The 22455-nt window shown below is 44.8% G+C and overlaps 1 protein-coding gene across 2 annotated transcripts in view; it reads left to right on the top strand.

The window, feature by feature from the left end:
* Positions 1-4141: 4141 nt before the first annotated feature.
* The window catches only part of LOC307021941 (uncharacterized protein), a 53851-nt gene continuing 35537 nt past the window's right edge, over positions 4142-22455 (top strand). The window contains exons 1-3 of one of the 2 annotated variants that reach the window (XM_079654478.1): positions 4177-4192; positions 20034-20157; positions 21164-21227. The gene's annotated coding sequence lies outside the window, so the exon portion shown is untranslated. Of the gene's footprint in view, positions 4193-20033; positions 20158-21163; positions 21228-22455 lie in introns of both variants that reach the window. The other variant, XM_079654479.1, reaches the window with a different exon arrangement.

The following is a 22455-nucleotide window of genomic DNA, read 5'->3' as shown; positions in this document are numbered from 1 at the left end:
GAGGAGGTTGGATCCCCCCCACTTAAATCATGTTCACATGGATAGAATACTAAATACATTTGCACACATCTTGTGTCCATATCTTTCTGTTTTGGTGGTCATGCCACAACCGTGCACGTGAATGCATGCATGCGTCAAACATGAGTCATGGTAAAATATCTGGATTAAGAGGTTGCTTTTTCTTTCCACAGCATGAAAGAAAGGCCAAATGAATGGGCTGTGATTTTCTTTTTTTTAAGCAGAGGTTTAGTTAAATAATTTGTACGGCCCTCAGAGGATGTTGTACAAATTTAAAGGAAAAAGGGTCCCCACCCCTGCTGTAAATAATAATAAAAACCCTTGATTTATAACTTAACATCTCTGTCTCCTATTGATCTGAGTATGTTATAAAGAATAGACAGTTAATTGAAGCATTATAGCACAGGCCTTTGTCAGATGGTATATTACGCTGTTTTTTTTCTGCTTCGAATAGTTCTCTCTTTTTTCACCATACCTGTGTTTGCATCACTGGATTAAGCAAAGAGACAAAACGGGGTAAATGAACACTAGAACCGCCAAGGGATTAATTTTGACTAACCTTGATACTGACGGGCTGTCAGGAGAGAGAGAGAGAGAGAGAGAGAGGAAAAGAGATGCCTCGTTTATTTTCCCTGTGTTATTATTAGAAGTTACTGGAAACTTTTGAATAATGTAGTTCATCTACTTTTAGTAGTTTGTTTAAATGTTTTAATTATGTTGTTTTTGTTTGTAGAAGTGCATCATTCTTTGATTTATTGTAAAATGAATCTGAACTTTTTTATCTGTTATGATGATAAACTGAAGCCATTTCTAAATGAACCCAATTAAGTGAGTTTTAAATCGTCCCGCTTAGTTTATAAGGAAATTATGAAGAGGAACAAATTAAATGGTTTGAAAATGATATTTATGTAGGTGCTGACGCTGTTGGCGGTTCAAGTGTTAACATAAATTTAAATTAAATATGCAGGGCTCGACATTAAGGACTGCCCGATGGCCCGGGGCCATCTAGTATTTAGCTTGGGCAATGAAGCCTCACCTACTGGTTGCCCGATCGGGCAATCTATTATGCCAGTATCAAGCAGCTCGCGGATCCAGTAATGAATGACCCGACAGTAAAACTAAACATATCTATAACTAGTTTAGGTAGTTTGAGAGGTAATTAAAATAGCTACGTGTGATATTCTAACCTGAAGTGTGTGTTTTGTCCGCTCACCGCTTCATGTGATCATGCAGAGCTGCGTGTCGACTCGTCAGCAGCAGCTGATCTCTCTCTCCCGTCAGATTAGACTTCACTCGCGTTTATGTCCATATCGATCAGATCCAGCTAGTTCTAGCTAATGATAAGTGTCGGTATGCAACTGGGTGAGGCCACAAAGTATGGCGCAGCATTATGCATTTGTTTGTTTACATGCCCACCGGAACCCCGAGGCATTACCAACAGATCAACGCACAATCAACCCAGACAGGACATCTCTTTCTCCACATTAAGTGTTAGACATTAGAATTGACTATTCTTGTCTGTCACATACTCTTCTTGTCTGTCACATAAGTGGCGCAACTGCAGCGGTATTGCGCTAAAGGGAAATTATTTTGACCGAAGAGATTTAGATTTGCCGGCTAATGGGAACTCTGACGTCGCCATTTTGTGTGCTTCGCGGATGCGCTCGGCTCCTCTCGACTGCTGCTCGGGTCTGCTCGGTTAGCTTCCGGATGAGGAGGCATTCTTTCGACCAACTTACAATAGATAACATTACAACATTTTTTAACAGGGGCCATAATAGTGTAAATAATGTTTGTTTTGGCAGTTACAACTGAATGTAATGTTTTCTACTTTTTTACATCTGGGAAGGCATTTGCCTTCATCAGATGGAAAGTGTCTTGACCAACAACTTAAGTATTTCTTATAGCTATGCAGGGCATGCAAGCTAGCAAACACAAACAAGAACAAACAAACAAGTGAAATGAAGAATAAAATTGAAATTGTACAATATAATATGGTGGTGGTTCATCTTATAACTCAGTCGAGATAATGCACCAGACAGCATCTAAGACCTGCAAAAATCTAAATGTTCTAGGGAGAGGCCCCCCAAACCCTTCGTGCTATTTCGTCCGCGCGCATTTTTCAGGGCAATCTCTATTGGGCTCAGGGCCATCTGTAAATTAGCTTAGATGGCCCACAAAGCCATCTCCCAAAATCCTTAATGTCATGCACTGTAATATGTGTAATGGCAAATGCCATATATGATTTTCTTACCTGGAATTCTGCCTTTTTGAACAGACTTTTTGAGTCCTAGCTATATTATCTGCAGTTCTCGGGTTAATATGAATCTAATATGATTATCATCGGTCTAAATTAGATTTCAAATGATTAACTGTGTATGTAATGAAGATCATATGGGTTGAATCCATTTTCATAACCACTGTCTTTAACTGATTTAAATACGGAAACTGGGCTTACTCATCAGAATTTCGTATGACTTGACTTGCTTGACTCTCACCACAGTGACTTGGGTCTTGCTTGATACTTGTAGGTCAAGACTTGCTCATGACTTGCACATGTAGGACTTACTCCCACCTCTGCTAATTAGTGATGGCGAGATGAAGCCTTATGAAGCTTTGAAGCTTTCCAGCCAATTGGTTCGCAAAAGGGTTCATCTCATGCTTCATTTGAACACAAATCCCCCTGTTGGTCAAAGTGTGTAAAACAGGCAGATTGGACATCTGAACAGTGTGCTCTATCTCATACCGAGTTCCCAATGAGTAAAGCCTTAGAATAACTCTAAAGAACAAACATAAAATCATATTTTCATGTTAACAATATTGTATTTATTCCAGTTTAATGATTGTGATTGAAAAGCCTAAGGAGGCTGCTAAACATTGCAAAGAGGGATTTGTATTCCTTAATAATATTCGTAAACTTAACCATGTTGTAGCCTGAGAAAGGCTAAACCATATCAAAGAATACATTTATTAACTACATTATCTCATTTAGCTATACTTTTATAAACAAAAAAAAAGACATATAGAACAGTCGTTGAACAAGGGACCTTGCGGTTGACAGTCAAGTGCTTTCCGGCTGAGCCACAGCACGTACACTAATACTTCCGGAAAACACTGCACTATATTTAGTCCTCTATTTATTCATTTATTTTTGTATTCCTACATCTATTTATGCTTTTATTTATACGTATGACATGTTCCGACCTCTATATAAGTGAGGGTCTGAGCTCTCTTAATTCTATCGTGTCAGCACCGGGCCCGGGTACAGGAGGGGTAATAACGTTCTTATTATACATCCATATGAGCGTTGTGGTTCAACGGTTCAACCGATCTGAATCGCTTTCTGAAGCAGTCACGTGGTATCGACAGGCAGCGAGGCTTCGTTTGTCATCGTTGACGTCACTGGCCCAAAACGATTCAAGCCTCGATATAAGGTTCAGAAAAAGCTTCGGGGATTACTCGACACACGCTCCGAAGCCTCGGCGCAATACGTAACATCACTAGTTGTAGCCTGAGAAAGGCTAAACCATATCAAAGAATACATTTATTAACTACATTATCTAATTTAGCTGTAGCTTTTATAAACAAAACAAAAAGACCGATTGACCAGTCATTGAACCAGGGACCCTGCAGTCATGAGTCAACTGCTTTCCAGCTGAGCCACAGCACACACACTGCATTCATCTGAAAACACTGCACCCTATTTATTCCTGTATTTATTCCTGTATTTATTAATTAATGTTTTTATTCCTACTTTTATTTATGCTTTTATTTATTTATACTTAAAACATGTTCCGACCTCTATATACAGGGTTCCCGCGGGGTCTTAAAAAGTCTTACATTTGATAATATGAATTTAAGGCCTTAAAAAGGTCTTAAATATGACCAAAAAAATAGGAAAGGTCTTAAATATGATTTAGAAGGTCTTAAAAAGGATCGGATTTGAAAGGTACTTCTGTGTTGCAATTGCGTCTAAATGTGTTTTGGGGGAAATGTCCGGGCTGCAAAGTAACCAGTATGGTAATAGCCTTTCAGTTCCCCCCAACAATTTGTATTGAAATAAATCAACATGGAACCAGTAATCACTAACTTTGTTTCCCCCGGCCCCTTATTGAAGAACACCCAGCTAGTAACCTAGCAGCCAAGCTTCAGCTAGCGGCAGTCAGAAATTCAGGTACTGTATCTTCGAATCTACTTGCAAATAAATATGGGGAAGTGTAAGTTCAACCGTATTTGGTTGGAAAACATTTAATTTAGTGCTTAGTCGAAACCAGTGGAGGGGAACGTGTTTGAAGCCCGCTGCACCTTTTGCAAATTAATTAGCGTTTGTTTTGCTAATGTAGCATTAGCTAGTGCAGCGCTATCTAGTACAGCAGCTCCCGCAACAACACCGGGGGACCTCCGGGCGACGTCAACCCTAAAAGCGAAGGTGCTGTGGACCCATATGGCGACGCTAAATACCGTAGTTAAACACCAATCATACAACAGCAACGATGAAAGATTTTAACCACGGCAGCAGAGCTCTGAATATAGCTCTTGTCACACACACACACACACACACACACACACACACACACACACACACACACACACACACACACACACACACACACACACACACACACACACACACACACACACACACACACACAAACACACTAGGGCTGCTCGATTATGGCAAAAATCATGTTAGAAATCACGATTATTTTGGTCAATTATTAAATATGATTATTCATTGACTTTGAAAACATCCATTTATTGAACTTTAAAACAAATAATAATTTGAACAGTATCTTTTTAACTGTTGGTTACCCTGAACGTATAATTCAACGGAAAAACCTATACAAAAATAAATTAAATAAATGATAATATCAAAATAATAAATACCAATAAACAAGATCAATACATATTTTGGAGCGCACTTCCACAAGCTACTTAACATATATAAATATGATAAATAAAAATAAATTAGACTAAAATTAGATCAAATATGTTGCAGTGCACTGTCACAACCTAGCAAAGCTAAATTATCGTTTTTCGATTATGTTGTTTTCGTATTTGTGGCAGGCCAAAATCGTAATTGCGATTAAAATACGATTAATTGCACAGCCCGAACACAGACACACACACACACTTTTTGTCTAACACGCTAACACAGTTCTGTGTACTGTTATGTTCTTATGTTGAACATGAATGAATTTAATTTGTAAGTAATTATGGGACATATTTCTTCTTTCATAGCAATTTTCCTTCATACTTTCTTGCTGTGAAATAGGTCTTAAAGTCTATTCAAAGTGGTCTTAAAAAGTCTTAAATTTGAGTTGGCGAAACCTGCAGGAACCCTGTATATAAGTGAGGGTCTGAGCTCTCTTAATTCCATCGTGTCACCGGCCCGGGTACAGGAGGGGTAATATGGTTCTTATTATACATCCATGGGTAATATGAGCGTTGTGGTTCAACCGATCTAAAGCACTTTCTGCTTCCATCAAATCGGTTCACTAAAAGGTTCATCTGAGGCTTCATCATGGGCTTCATGTGCACACAAGACCCCCTGTTGGTGAACAGTTGTAAAACAGCCAAATATTATTTGTAATCTTTGACATACTAAAAATACTGGAAATAATTATACAAAAGTGTAAAAGATGTCAAATGTATTTGTAATCCTGTATTAACAGAATTTTGCACAAGTAAGTGTTTTAAAATGACTGTATATAATCATAAAAACAATGTATCAATACAGTATCTTGTTATATCTATACATAAATAAATGGAAATGTCTGCTGCCTTCTTTAAAGACAAAAGAAGCAATATATGTTAGAAAACTGGAAAAGAAGAATGGTTTAACTTGTCAGAGGGCAGTGAATATGCTTGTGTGACTTTGCAGAGGGCAGAGAATATGCTTGTGTGACTTTGCAGAGGGCAGTGGGTGTGCTTTTGTGACTTTGCAGAGGGCAGTGAAAATGCTTGTGACTTTGCAAAGGGCAGTGAAAATGCTTGTGATTCATGGAACAATTTTGTTGATTTTTGTTTAAAAACAATATTTTTTCCACAGTTTTCGGATGTATTTAATTGTCAAATTAGCAGTAACATAAACATAGCATTATTATTATTATTATTATTATTATTATTATTATTATTGATTATTAACCAATGTAAGAAAGGTCAAAGCACATACCTTAGCAAGGGTGCTGCTCCTGAAATATCCCACCAGTTTTCTTGCCTTGGCTCGAATATCACACAGCACAGGGGTCAAGTCAAGAGATTTTTTGACAATCAAATTCAGTGTATGTGCAATGCGTATTGCATGACATAGCTTTAATGACGCAGCTGTGTTAAGAATGAGTATCTTGTAACTTTCTTTTATTTGCATGATAAAGCGAAGTTAACATGGTTAAATTATAAAATATATTATTCCAAAATATTAAATGACAAACCTTGAGCAGGTCCACCTCCATGTCCCTCCTTGTTCTCATGTATGGCACGATAATGCCTTAGCATGGATGAAGTATTATTATTGTATCCCAGTTCCCTGGAGCACAATAAACACTTTACCTTTGAATGAAATAGAAAAAGTAAAAAAATGAACCATACAAAATCTAACATAATACATCTGTTGTAATATACTATGTATGCAACCTACCTTATTGGGTGAAATCAGATCAAAGTGTTCCCACACAGGGGAAGTCCTTCTCTTCTTTGCTGGCTCCATTCTAACGAGTTGCAAAAATATCGTACAACCAAAACTGGCAAACGACAGTGTTCTCCTCTCACAAGGTTCACACATCTTGATTCGAATCCCATTTTTTTTTATCTGTCAGAAGCACGCGCCAAGATTTGAAACAACTTTTTTTTTGCTTTTTCTTGTTGTACCGAACCCTTACCGAACCGTGACCCCCAAACCGAGGTTCGAACCAAACCGTGACTTATGTGAACCGTTACACCCCTATCTCTGCCGCTTCAGGTAGATTCAGCAATCATAAATGGGATCTTCTGCTCCTGTTCTCAAAGCTGTCCAGTTTCGAGGTAAGCTTGGCAACTTGTACTTCTAGGCTCTCCTCTGCAGGGAGACGACGTCATCTTCAGCGTTCGATATTCGCTCCTCCGTCTCGGATATTCTCTTCTGACAACTGATCAGCTCACCTTTAACGCTGTTGACGGCTGAAAGTAGCCCAGCCAGTTTAGATGAAAACTCTGTCTTCAGGCCATTTATTGCTTGTAGGATAGCATTGTCGGTGTTGTCAATGGTGTTAGCATTAGCTTCTGAGCTACCCTTGCGCTCCTTGCTAACTGAGTTGTCGCCTTGTAGAGTGGTTTTCCGTCTTTTTTTGTTGTTGTGTTTTTTTTACGCTTTCTGTGGCATAATGAATGTTGTGGGGGTTTAGAAGAAAATACCATGCAGTTTTAGGTGGGTTCCGAGTAGTTAGAATAGGATTTTAGTGGGAATTGCGACCGTGCTGGGGAGTGTCAACCTCTCAGCTCAGCGCCATAACCGGAAGTCCAGCCTTTAATCTTACGGGTTTAATGGAAGGACTTTTTTCTGACTCACATGTCATGTGTCACCTGCACACTTTGGCAATGATAGGACATAACAACCTTAATAAACCCTTTAGTTAAATTAAGAGTTGACATGAAGAGAGAATATAAATATAAATACAGCTTGTTGACATAGCATTGATTAGCTAAAATCTAATTATCCTGAGATACTTGGCATAAATCCTCGTGGAGAAAACATGCAAAGGAGAAATAAATCTTATCTAGGGTGAAATATAAATATATATTTTTCTGCTGGAGGATGCACATCAGAGTGCAGAGGAGCGCATTACAAGGGATTTAAAGACAGAAGGAGAGTGAGGTCTGTGAAGTTCCCCGCTCTGCGTGCAGGCTCATTATTTCTCCCTGTGTACAGGAGAGAAAGAGCAGTGTTTGTGAGCACGTGTATTTTTGCATCCCTTGCCTATAGTGCTTGTTCATGATAAAGATATGTAACACTGCGGTTTGATGTGGTTTGAATGACAGGCGGCATAATTTACCCCGGAGAACAGATGAGATTGGTTACACAAGCTGAACAAAGAACAAAGACTCGCTGTTTCTGGATTTGAAACCTGAATCTACAATAACTTCATCTCAAAACACTCAAAAAGTCTTCATTAAAGGAGACTGCATCCCTTCCTGCATGTTGCCACACTAAATATATATATTCAAAGAGTTTCTGAAATGTGTACATCATTAACGTGAGTACTTGTGTCATATGAATTGAGTTTAGGTAAATGTGTTATATTGTATCGATTTCAAAAGAGATTTCTATCAAAACTGCAATGTTGGAAGAAATACTCAGATTTTATAGTAAAAGCTTCTGAGAGTGAGCGAACACATTTTGAGCTTTACAGAGCTGCAATGCTCAGCAAATACCTGACAAATATTGCCATTTTAAAGTATTATGAGTACTGTTCATTGGTTTCATTTCAAACCTTTATTTACCCAGGTGTATCCCATTGAGATCATTGATGTCTTTTTCAAGGGAGACCTGCCCTGTAGGTTCCACATGAAACATAAAAACTAGGGCCGGGACTCGATTAAAAAAATTAATCTAATTAATTACAGGCTTTGTAATTAATTAATCGCAATTAATCGCATTTTTAATCACATATAAATATTTGTCCTGAGAACAGTGAGAAGCAATTTTTTTCACATGGATTTTAGTATAGCATTGAATAATAACTGAATACATAAGCTTAAGCAACAAAAAATTGTTTATTTTTTTCAAGGTGGTACTTAACAAAGACCAACAGAAAAGTGCAATTTTTGCCATAAAGTGTAGCAATAGCATATTTAGGAATATAGTACATTTCAGAGATTCAGGTAGCCTATAGGTAGGTAGACCTTCTGTAAACTATAACACTTTGTTTTTTAAGTAAAACACAATACTTTCAAGTACATTCAGAACATTGGAAACACTGACTATTAGAAAACATCTCTCTGTTGCTTCAGAGGCCATAACAGACTTTGTTGATTTACCAACAGTTGATTTAAAAAATGTAATCAATTTCAGTCCAACTCTCTCAATAACCTTGGCCAAAACAATAAACAGTTCAACATAAAGTGCCAGTTGCACCAACAACGTAATAAATAGTTCAACATAAAGTGTACCATTTAAAATAAAATAAAAAAGTGCCAGTGATTGACCTCAATCCCTCCTATTCTTCCAATATCCTGATCAAAAATAAAATCTCTCTGTTGCATAGGCCACTGTTTGATCAACGCGAATTGGGTGTGGGTCCTTGTACTCCGAGTCGGGCTAACGTCCACGCTAGCTTCCACGCTAGCTGCTATATGTTTTGCATTGAGGTGATACTTGAGGCTGGATGTGCTGCGGTGATATGCAAATTCCTTTTTGCATAATTTGCAAACAACCGTGCTCTTATCGATGCTTCCATCCGTCCGTTTTTTAAAACAAAATGTCCCATCCACGGGGCCACCCAAAGCGGTCTCATCAGCTTCTTCGTTCACGTTTGACTATTGTTCACTGTGGTTTGTTGTTGTTTGAAGTCATGAACGTTAGTTGGTGCTCCAGTATAATCGGTACCCCAGAAACTCATCCAGTGAGAAACGTTCCGCGGTGCAAAAACAAGTGCGATTAAAATGCCTTAATTTTTGTGTAATTAATTAATCTTAATTAACGCGTTAAAGTCCCGGCCCTAATAAAAACATAAACAGAACAACACAAAGGACATCTTACAGCATCATTACAGGGATTATAATAAGGTTGCCAAGAAAGCTTTTATTTTGTTTGAAATATCTACCTTCACTTTAATCCTAAAAATTAAGAAAATGTACACATTACATTACATTACATTGCATTTAGCTGACGCTTTTATCCAAAGCAACTTTCAATGCAGTGTAAGTGCGTTCGACCAACAAGATACAAACTTGAACAAAACAGAATCATATAAGTACATCAGTGCTACGGTAGAGTGAAGCAAGCAGGACCCAAATGCAGATAATACAGAAACACAAAACTAGGGCCACCAGGGTGGGTGGAGGGGGTCTGGAGGACGGCCCGGGGGCAAGGCAGAAGCCGAGAAGGGACAGCCCAGGAGCACAGCGGAGGGCCCGGAGGGATCTCGGGCGGATGGCCCGGGGGCAAGGCAGAAGCCGAGAAGGTGGACTCGGGCGGACGGTCCGGGGGCAAGGCAGAGTCCAAGGTGGGGGTCTCGGGCGGATGGCCCAGGGGCAAGGCAGAGTCTATGGAGAGGCGAAGACCACAGCGGGCGAACTCAGGGGGCCGAGCATGAAGGCGAAGGCAGCGGCAGGAAGAGTCAGGGGGCCGGGCCCAAGGGCGAGGACCGCGGTTCTCAGGGGCCCGCGCTCGAGAGCGAAGACCGCGGCTCTCAGGGGGCCGGGCTCGAGGGCGAAGACCGCGGCACTCAGGGGGCCGGGCTCGAAGGTGAAGACCGCGGCTCTCAGGGGGCCGGGCTAGAGGGCGAAGCAGGCACGACGGAACAACTCCGGGCAGGACGGGCAGGAATGCGCTGACGGGACAGCTCCGGAGGCAGGGCAGGAACCGGAGCCGGTGGGACAGGCTTCGGGCAGGATCCCCCACAGAAGATGACCAGGAGTTGGCAGGACTCCCGGCGAGACAGGTGGTGGCGGGACCTCTAACGGAACAAGACATGGGATTGGCAGGACTCTCAGCGGGACCTCCAACGGAACAGGACATAGGGTTGGCAGGAGCCCCGGCAGAAGAGTAGTCGGCTTGACCCCGAACGGGACAGGACATAGGGTTGGCAGGACCCCCGGCAGAAGAGTTGTCGGCGGGACCTCCAACAGCACAGGACATAGGGTTGGCAGGACCCCCGGCAGAAGAGTAGTTGGCGGGACCCCCAACGGGACAGGACATGGAGTTGGCAGGACCCCCAGCGGAAGAGTAGTTGGCGGGACCCCCAACGGGACAGGATATGGAGTTGGCAGGACCCCCAGCGGAACCTCCAACAACACTTCAGTAGGGACTTGAGTTGGGACTTGAGTAGGGACTGGCGAGGGAACTCGAGAGAGGACTAGAGAAGGGGACTCGAGAGGAAACTCGAGAGGAAACTGAAGAGGGGACTAGAGAAGGGACTAGGGAAGTGACTAGAGGAGGGACTTGAGTAGGGACTAGAGAAGGGACTAAAGGAGGGACTGGAGAAGGGACTAGGGAAGTGACTAGAGGAGGGACTTGAGTAGGACTAGACAAGGGACTAGAGGAGGGACTGGAGAAGGGACTTGAGAAGGGAATTGAGTAGGGACTAGAGGAAAGACCATGGCCGCTGGGGCCGGGACCATGGCTGCTTGGGCCAGAACTGGCTCTGGAACCATGGCCGCTGGGGCCAGAATTGGGGCCGGGACCATGGCCGCTTGGCCCAGAACTGGGTCTGGAACCATGGCTGCTGGGACCAGAACTGGGGCCGAAACCATAGCTGCTGGGCACGGAACCGTAACACGGAACCATGGCTGTGTGGGATGGTAATGGAGCACGGTACCATGGCTGTGTGGACCGGCACTGGAGCACGGAACCATGGATGTGTGGGCCGGTACTGGAGCCCAAAGCATGGCTTCTGAGGCTCGGGCTGCTAGCCTGGACCTGCGACTCCTTCTCTTAGGAGCCTGAGAACGGCTCCTAGACAGGAGCAGGAACTGGGGCAGAAGCAAGGGTTGACTCCAGACGGAACACACCGAGGCGTATGGTGTCAGGTTGGGAATTGGGAGGCAGGGAGCTAGCATGCCTGGGGCTAGCAGGCCGTGAATCACACACCAAGAGGAAATTTAAAATCCAGCCAGGTAAGAATTTCACCAAGCCTGGTTTCTCCGTAGCCATCTGGCGCGCCTCTGTCAGAGCAGCCTCTCGCTGCTGAACCCCGGACGCTCCCCTCACTCGATCAGAGCAGTAAGCCAAAGAAAAGGAAAAATCCAATAATTCCTGCTCAAATGGATCTGCTGGGCCCCTCCTTGGTTGGTTGGTTCTGTTACGGTAGAGTGAAGCAAGCAGGACCCAAATGCAGAGAGGAGAGAGGGGAAAAAGGGCAGCTCTCTAAGTGCCTACAGGCAGGAGAGAGGGCACGCAATTAAAAACCCCGACATTACTCATTCTGACAGGCTATTCAGTACTGAATGTGTCAGAGAGGAATGGGAGACATCCCTCAAATAAAAACGAATAAAAGAACAGGGTGAAGACCAAGATGCAGCAGTGCAAATGTCTTCCACTGTCATTCCTCCGTGCAACGCCGTAGAGGTTGAAACTCCCCTGGTGCTGTGCGCTTTAATGTTCTCCGGGGGATCCAACTCAGCGGAGACATACGCCTGTGACGCCGCCTCACATAGCCAGTGTGACAGGCGCTGTGTAGATAGAGGCTGCCCTAATGAGCGCTCTCTATAATGTACAAACAGACGCTGGGATTTGCGTAAAGCAGCCGTGCGTGCAATATAGCCTGCCAGCGCGCGCACGGGACAGAGGAGATGAAAAGTGGCTTATTCCTCCGATGTGTGAGGAGGGGGAAAGAAACCCTTCAAGGTTATCACTCTTGATCTAAAAGAGCTTGTGATCACCTTTGGCATAAACGCCGGGTTCGGGCGCAATACAGCTGAGCTGCCATCTCCTTGGATCTGGAGACATGACGGAGCCACCGAGAGAGCAGACAAATCACACACCCTTTTAGCTGATGTCAGAGCTAAGAGCAAAGCTACTTTGGCTGACAAAAACTTCAGGGGAACCTGATCTAATGGTTCAAAAGGAGCTTTACCCAGTGCGCGCAGCACTAAAGCCAAATCCCATTGAGGCGCTAAAGCGCGTGACACCGGTCTGAGTCTCTGTACTCCTCGTAGAAAACGTTTTGTCAGAGGGTGACTAAACACCGTGCTGATCTCAAAACCTACGTGGCATGAAGAAATGGCAGCGGCATAGGTTTTTATCGTGCTATAGGCCAAATTCCTGTCCAGCAACAGCTGGAGGAATCACAGCACGTGAGGCAGGGGACACGTAACGGGGTCCAAGCCTTTCCCTACACACCAACGCTGGAACGCTGTCCATTTGGCTGTGTAAGACGCCCTGGTGGACGCGGCCCTAGACCCCTGAATAGTCACAACATCTTGAAAGAGGCCAAGCCTCTCTAAGTGTTCCCGCTCAGGGGCCATGCCCACAAACGTTGGCCTAACATTGGGTGACTGCTGATCGCTCCCTCCACCTGGGAGAGAGCATCCCCCCGCCACGAAATTTCCCACGGTCTCCCTGACAGCATCCGCTGTATGCAGGGAAACCAGGACGCTCCCGTGCGCTCCGGGGCTATTAAGACCGCTATCAGCCGCTCCTCCTGCACTCGGTCCAGGAACCGAGGGATCAGAGGGACTGGTGGGAAAGTGTACAGTAACACCCTGGGCCAAGGTCTGTGCGCGAACGCGTCCACCCCCAGAGGGGGGTGATCCTGCCTTCTCAGGGAGAACCAGAGAGCACATTGCGCATTCCCGCGTGCAGCGAACAGATCCACCTCCGCTCTTCCGAACCTGCTCCATACCTGGGAGACCAGCTCGGGGTGGAGGCTCCAGTCCCCTTGTCGAAGACCTCCTCTGGACATGAGGTCTGCCCCTCTGTTCAGCTCGCCGGGAATATATACTGCTCTGACAGAGAGTACGTGTGTGCGCGCCCAGCACAACAGCCTCCTGGCTGTGTCCAGTAGCTGCGCTGATCGTACACCTCCCTGACGATTTATGTATGCTGCCGCTGCCTTGTTGTCCGTTCGAATCAACACATGATGATTCCACAGCAACGGGGCTTAGTGGCGGATTACTCTCCATATGGCGAGTAATTCCAGCGCGTTTATATGAAGGGACATGTGAGGCAGCCACTGTCCCCCCACTGCCTGCGACATGCATGTTCCTCCCCACCCTGAGAGCGATGCGTTTGTAAACACCGAGGTGTGTGACATCACTCTGCCAAGGGGAACCCCCACTGACAGGACGTGGGGATTTTTCCAGTAGGTCAGATCTAAACCTACGGACAGAGGAATGTACACCATGCGTCTCTTCTGACGCACGGGGTGAATGCGCAGTAGAATAAACCACCTCTGAAGTCTCCTCATGTGAAGGAGACCCAGGGGAATCACCACGTGACCAGCTGACATCATGCCCAACAGCTGCCTCACGGAGAGGGCTGTCACCACCCTGCCGGGTGTGAAGCGCCCGAGGAGAGCTGTCAGATCCTCCGCTCTCCGCTGTGAGAGTCGTGCTCTCATGCGGGCTGAGTTGAATTCCACCCCCAGATATATGATAATCTGGGAGGGAAGAGGACAGCTCTTCTCCCAATTAATTATGAAACCCAGGCTTGACAGGTGAGATACAAGTTGTACCGTCTGTAAAGCAGCTTCCTCTCTGGAGCGGGCCAGCAATAGCAGGTCGTCCAGATAAAATAACACTCTCATCCCTCTTCTGCGTAGCGGCTCCAGCGCCGTCTCTACGTGGAGCCCGAGAATATCCGAACGGCAGTCGATTGAACTGGTACGCTATTCCCTGGAATGAAAAACGCAGGAATTCCCTGTGTTTTGGGATGATGGTTATGTGGAAGTAAGCATCCTTCAGGTGCACCAATCTCCCTGGTGAACACACTCCATTACCTGTTTGATTGTCAGCATATGAAACGGTCTTTTCATTATCACCCTGTTGAATGCTGACAGATCTAGGATGGGTCTCATCCCCCCGGTCTTTTTCGGGATAAGAAAATAACGGGAGAAAAACCCCCGATTTTCTTTCCCCTGAGGAACCCTGGAAATTGCTTTCTTTAACAGGAGTCTCCGCAGCTCTGACTGGAGCGCAAGACACTGTTCTTGGGATGACAGAGCGTTTCCTGAATCCCCTCGAACTGTGGGGGGGGGGGGGTAAGGCAAATTGCAGAGAGTACCCTCTGCTGATCAGCCTGCTCATCCATCCATCCATTAAACATAGCCGCCTCCACTCTGAGCACCGCTCTGAGAGCGGGCGTACCTGTTTTTGTTGTGCTGTGGTAGTCATGGTGACAAGCCATGCCAGAGCCCTTGCCGCCGTTGCCCGTGAAGCAACCCAAGGGGGGCCCCGCCCTAAAGGGCTTTGAAGGGGTCTCCACACGCTGCATCACACACCGACTCTCAACCTGTCTCTGTTTAGGAGAAGACTCATCAACAGGACCCTGAGGCGGGTTTATGCTCCAACTCGTGGAGGTGTGTGCAGTGCTATTCACCTCGTGCGTAATAGCCGCGCTAGGCTTAATACGACTGTGTGTAGGCACAAATGGAACAGATAAAAAACCGCGCTGCTTGTTACCCGAAAGGATAGAAGCAGCCGATTTAAATGTCAAGCCCTGCTGTCTTTTAACCGACTGGTTAAATACCGCAGGCTTATACAGCGAGCCTTGCTGTTTTCTAACCGACAGATTAGAAACAGCTGGCTCAAACGGCGAGTCCCTCTGTTCTATTACCCGAAAAGGAAAAAACAGATGGAATATGCAACAAGTCCCGCTGCCTTTTAACCAATAGATTAATGGCAGCCGGCCTGACTAGTGTGGGGGACATGTGAGACACAGTTGCTACAGACACACTGTTGAGATTTGAATCATTTTTATTAATAATCCTCTCTTCCCACATAACCCCCCCAAAGAGTCATCTTCGGTTCTGTTTCCTCGGAGGTTCTCTCGATGGGGAGCAGACCAGGAGCGGGGGTTCTTCCTTCCCCTCCGACTCGACGCCTGCAGATCCTGTCTCTGTGGCGGAGGAGCGGAGACCTGGGACGGAGCCCCTGCAGCTGCCGAAGGGCGATTCTGACGCCGTTGCTGTTCTCGCCGTTGTCCACGCTGCCCTCGCTGAGACTGTTGCGGGGGCTGCGGGTGCTGTCGTTGCTGTCGCTGCTGTTGCTGAGGACGTTTGTCCTGAAGCCAGCTAGCGTGACACCTTATGTCTTCTGCCTGCTCCGCGGCAGACTTCATAGAATCCACCATGGTGTGGAACTGTGGCCCAAACAGTCCGTCTGGACTGACTGGAGCCTCCAGCAGCTCCTTTCCTGCACCCTCCGGTATATTCCCCTGCTGTAGCCAGAGGTACCGTTGAACCTGTGTCGCCCATGTCGCAATCCGCGCCTGCGAGACTGCGACTGCTGCGCACAGGGTAAGTGCAGTACTAGCCGCCTTACCTATCTCCTCAGCCTCCACTGAAGACATAGTTTTAGACTGCTCGGATATTTCCACCATGGAGTTTGACAGCAACGCTATATTGTTTGCCGCCTGCCGACGCCTGGAACGCACACTGATGCATGCGGTCAGTCTGTCGGGCGACAAACCGATCTTTGGCGGCAGCCAACATGGGTTGCCGTCCGGAAACCGTGCTGGCCTGCCTACCCCCAAAGAATGCCGTGAGGTTCGGCTCTAGAGGAGGCACGGTCGGGAAATTCACGTCCGTGAATCCCTCCACTCTCGTGAGGAGCACGTATGTCCCTATCGGAGCTTTCATTGCTCCAGGGTCCCTCGCTGCCCCCTCCTGGTACTTCCTTATGGCCGGGAAGGGTGGCCAGATCGGGTCACTCCTAACCCTGTGCACCCGGGAGAACACCCCGGACATATCATCCGGCGGTGAGCTCTCCTGAGCTAGGGGAACAAGGAGATTTCTCCAGGCGGCCGCCTTAGATATAATCTCCGGAAGTTCTAGGAGGATCCCGCCGATCGGTGGCAACGATGTGGCGTCGGAGATAGGGATCACTGGAACGTACACCGGCCCTGCACCGGGCCCCATACCTGTCTCCTCCGTCCGGAGGGGAGAGATGATGGGGGAATCAACCGGTGATCCCTGAATGGAGGGGACGTAGTCGTCCGACTCGTGCCCTCCACTCGGATCCAGGAAATCAAGGACTTTGTCCCCGGAGTACTCCTCCTGGACGGGCCAATCGTCCTCGGCGGCCGCAGCAGCGAGAGCGTCCGCTCTCTGCTGTCTGAGGGCCAGCGGGAGACGGGCACAATGCGAGCAAGACACCCCGGGATTGAGAGCAGCGTTCGCATGCTCTAATCCCAGGCAGGACTCACACTGTGAGTGCCTGTCAAAACTCATAATGTAGCCCGTTCCGCATACAAGGCAATCCCTGACACAGCCTTGACTTTCCTGTCCAGTCTCCATTTTACCGGAAAACAGAAGCTTTTTAGGAGGAATGCTTGCTTTTCGGTAAGTAGCTCTTAACAGAACTGTTTTTGCCTGACAATTCTTCTGCAACGGAGTGCTGAAGAAAAGTGGGAGTAGATGGTAGGGCCTACTTCCTATTTATACGGAAGTGAGCCCGGAGGTGGGGCCCACGTCATAGGTGGGCGTGGATTAAATCTGTCAGTGCTGCACACGTGCAGGAGGGATTACCCAATAGCGATAGCCTTAGAGGGCGAAGCCTTATACGATATAGAACTCTTTGTTACACTTAATAATAATAATAATAATAATAATAATAATAATACATGGGACTTTTATAGCGCTTTTCATGAAACTCAAAGACGCTTTGACAGAGAATTAAGAAAAGACACAAAAAAAAAAGACAAATAAATACAAAAAGAGATAAACAAAACAGAAAATAGGCGGGGAGGGGGGTGGTCAGTGGTTGAATGCAGTGTTAAACAGGTGGGTTTTGAGTGATGTTTTGAATGCTGTGAGGGAGGAAGAATCTCTGATGGATTGGGGTAGTGAGTTCCAGAGGGTGGGTGCAGCAACGGAGAAGGCTCTGTCGCCCCAAGACTTGAGGTTGGTCCGGGTGGGGAGGGACAGGAGGTTGGCAGTGGCAGAGCGGAGGGAGCGAGTGGGAGTGTGTCTGTTGGCTAGCGCTCCGACAAATTGCACATGATAGGCTAAGGGGCGGGACTTTTCAAAGATGGCCAGCTAACCAATCAGAGCAGTCTGGGCTCTGGTTCCGGACAGAGGGTGAAAAGAGGTGCTGCAGCACAGGCAGTATGACAAAAATAAAGACCATTTTGAACAAGAAAGACATGTCACAGTAGAGGAACAAAATATGAATATGCACCTGGAAATGAGCACAATAGATAGACCCTCCAGAAAATGCGATTCTGCGATCGCAGAATTTACCGCATAATCAGCAAAATGGCGCAGATTTTTAAAATGCCGCATATTTATCAAAAGGCCGCATAATCCCCGCATTTTTCCACACAAAATTGAGAGAGAAAAAAAGTTAACTCGTCTTGACGTGACGTCATCAGCTCGCGCATCACAGAATGTAAACAACACTGTATAGAGTGAACGTGTGGAGCTCCACACGATAGAGAAAACACCAAGATGAAAAACACCAAGATGAAAAAATGTAATCCATCTCATTTACCGACTATCATTTCTACTAAAGACCGGGCAAAAAGTGGGGGGAAACTATTCTGCACCCCGTGCAACTGTGTGTTGGAGCATAAGAGAAAATCGACGGTGACGACCCACTTTGATTCCTTCAAACATTCGAAAATGCTTTCTGCTGCTGCGGACAAGAAAGCCAAACGACTCACGCTCACCGAGGCATCAACCTCCAAAACCCTTTCGAGGGCTACAAGAAACGAAGTGAGTAGCCTACAAGATTGAAGCTGGTCAGATAACGAACGAGTAAAGGAAAACAGAATGAGGCGGAGAAGTGTGTGTGTGTGTGTGTGTGTGTGTGTGTGTGTGTGTGTGTGTGTGTGTGTGTGTGTGTGTGTGTGTGTGTGTGTGTGTGTGTGTGTGTGTGTGTGTGTGTGTGTGTGTGTGTGTGTGTGTGTGTGTGTGTGTGTGTGTGTGTGTGTGTGTGTGTGTGTGTGTGTGTGTGTGTGTGTGTGTGTGTGTGTGTGTGTGTGTGTGATTAAAATAGCCCAATTGCTTTTACAATAAATAAACATTGAATGTGTTTAATTGAATAGTAAAAGGGTTAAACGTTAGTGGCAGGTTGTGTGTGAGAGAATAAATAAGACAGCTAAATATTTTAAAAAATGGTTATTCTTTTTCCCCGCATATTTAGCATATTTCGCAACTTTCCGCATATTTCGCAACTTCCCGCAATTTCACCGCATAAAATCACATAAAACCCCGCATATTTAATCGCATAATCAAGGATTTTAGCCCGTATAATCAAGGAATTTAGCACGCATAATCAAGGATTTTTGCCCGCGTTTTTCTGGAGGGTCTAAATAGATAATTGTACTTAAATGGAATTAGTATTCTGTAGAAACCTTGCTTCATGGTTTATATGATAACCTGAACATAGCAACAGTTTTTCCTCAATGGATAGAGTCATCAAGGAAATACATTGTTGTCATTATAATCCATAATTAGGTCACATAATAACAACTGAGCTGTTTCCGTGCCAACTAAGAAAGCTCTGTTTGGTGAAAATCATACAGGCTGTTTTATAAATCACTGTGGTTCAAGTAAATGTGAAATAATAATTTCAGTTATATGACAAATGTAGAACCAGTATAGAAGAAAAACAATCACATTGTCTTTTGAAATATATATTTTCTTTTAATTGATATTTGTATCTAAATAAACACATTAAGAAATTGACCCTGTTTTTGTTGGTCAATTATAGATTAAAATATTATAATGTATTTTTTGGGTAATCTAATAAGATTATTGGAAATTAAAATACTAGTAGGATGTGTAAAATGTGGTGACATTTTGTGGTGCTGTTGCAGATTGCCCTCACCCCTCCCTTTACGGTGACTTGTGCAAACAGGTGCAAAACATTGGTATCACTGCATCTTTTAAAACCTCTGCCTTGCTCAGAGGGCTTCCTTACCATAACTTTACTTACAAAACACAGACAGCGGCTGGCGTTATGGAGTTTTACAAGTATATCAGAGAACTACAGTGGACTTCAGGAAGTGTAGAAACATTGAAAGAACGTCTAAGAGTTAGATATGTCCGCTCTGTAAAAACATGGCTAAGCAACATGAAGATGAAGATTCAACTTATTGTCATTACGTAGTACAGGTACTATGTAACGGTTTCTCTGCATTTGACCCATCCTAGTGTTAGGAGCAGTGGGCTGCCATTATGCCACCACCGCCCCATGGCCGACTCCATGAAAAAGACCTGTTCCCTATTATGAAGAACTTATTCTGAGCTGAAGAAAATCAACCATTCTTAGATTCAGGTGATTATACACTAATGAAAGCAAGAAACTTATGAATGTTAAATTCCATCTCAGCTAATGGCAAACCAAATAGCTAATAGAAGAATGCCAATTAAGGAGAAGAAGGCACTGCCTAACTCCTGCCCGTTAAGTGTATGCTTGTTACAAAGGACAGTATAAAACATAATACAGACACAATTGTGATAAAAGTTCCTGAAAATAACAGGGAAACTCATTTGTAATGTAACATTTACAGGAAAAACTGTTTAGAACTGGGTTCAGATACACAATAAAAAAAATAAAAAGGTTAGGAAGGTTTTACTTTATCTCCTTAAATAAATAAAAATATGGCTGATTAACTCTAATAGCACACCCAGAGCTTGAATAATTCAGAAATAATTCTGACGGCTGTCTTTGAAAAATATATAATTGGTTTGTTTTGGATACAACAACATCAATAACATGTTATCACAAGATCAGGCTCTAATTATTCCCTACAATCTGACCATTTCCCTCACACCATGAGCATACTTACAACAGAGCAAGCAAAAATATACAAGAAGTACATGAGGGAACAATAAAAATGAAGGATAACAAGGCAAGCAACTCTCTGGTCTCAGGAGTCGTGATCCAGGTCTTTTATTTCTGTGTGCATAAAGACATCCATAGCTGAAAATGCTGTGCTACAGTGAAACGTCACCCTAAGTAGTCTATTCAGCAATCTCCAGCTTCATGTTTGATCCAAACAAAGTGCAGAGGAAGTACTTTTCTCCCTTTTCTTACATTTCTGAAGATGTATGACATGAGACCCACAATGAGAGCTACCCACCTGACACTCAAATGAGGTGTGTGTCCTCTTTCTTACCGTGTGTAATAGAAGGAATGTGTCAGTTTCCACAGCTGCCATTGAAAAGAAGAGCATCTTTAACTCCCTTACTCTGAGCCACCGTGGCAGACAGGCGTTTCTCCGTAGCAACAGGCTGACCCCGTTTCTATGGTTATGCTGTCCCTTCTGCATTTCTTCCAGGAAAACGATGGCCAGAGGAGAAGAGAAAAAGGCACACACGTGGGAGCATCACAGCCGACAGCAGGTGGTTCACTTAATCAGCACAAACATTACATTTTTACATTACATCACATTGCATATAGCTAACGCTTTTATCCAAAGCGTCTTACAATAAGTGCGTTAGACCGACAAAATACAAACTTGAAGAAAACAGAATCATATAAGTACATCAGGTTTCATAGAGCTAAAACATTTAAAGTGCTACTCAACTGGCTTTAGATAAAACAGCCCTTTATTATTATATAAGTTCTTTGTTAATAGTTCTATCGCTCGAAGTGGAGTCGAAAGAGATGAGTTTTCAGTCTGCGCCGGAAGATGTGTAGGCTTTCTGCTGTCCTGATGTCAATGGGGAGCTCATTCCACCCTTTTTGAGCCAGGATAGCAAACCCACGTGTTTTTGCTGATGGGAACTTGGGTCCCCCTCGCAGTGCGGTGCAGCGAGCTGTTTGGCTGATGCAGAGCGGAGTGCACGTGCTGGGGTGTACAGTTTAACCATGTCCTGGATGTAGGAAGGGCACAGCATGGTACGCAAGTACCATTGTCTTTAAGTGGATTCTAGCAGTTACTGGAAGCCAGTGAAGGGAGCGGAGGAGCGGCGTGGTGTGGGAGAATTTAGGAAGGTTGAAGACCAGACGAGCCGCTGCATTCTGGATGAGCTGCAGAGGTCGGATGGCACATGCAGGTAGACCAGCCAGGAGGGAGTTGCAGTAGTCTAGGCGTGTGATGACAAGAGTCTGGACCAGAACCTGCGTCGCTTTCTGGGTCAGCTGGGGACGTATTCTCCTGATGTTGTAAAGAGTGTATATGCAGCAGCGGGTAGTAGCAGCGATGTTTGCAGTGAAGGACAGTTTGTTATCTGGGTCACACCCAGATTCCTTGCAGTCTGAGTCGGGGAAACAATAGAGGTGCCGATGTTGATTGTTAAACAGAGGTTAGTAAGAAAAATAGCAGTTAGATCAAACCAGTGCTCATCTCTACTTAGTGATAGATTGAGTTAAAGGCAGTATTGGAATGTAACAAAGTACATTTACTCAAATAAATACCATTTTGACCAACGTTGAAAGATAATATAGTCCCTTTATTCAAACCTGTCCGCCTTCTCTGCAGCCCATTCAGAGCTGATTCTGCATCAGTTTAGACAAGCCTCACAACAATGGAACAATTTGAAATAATAAAGTAGCACCACATACGTTTATCCCTTCTCTTCTTGTCTCTTTTCTTTGTCTTTTTTCAGCTTTTGTTTTTATCTTTTT

The sequence above is a fragment of the Notothenia rossii genome (genome assembly GCF_949606895.1).
Source record: "Notothenia rossii genome assembly, chromosome: 10".
NCBI classification, from domain to species: Eukaryota; Metazoa; Chordata; class Actinopteri; order Perciformes; family Nototheniidae; genus Notothenia; species Notothenia rossii.
Note: the sequence above shows the minus strand (reverse complement) of the source record. Positions and strands in the feature narration are given on the sequence as shown.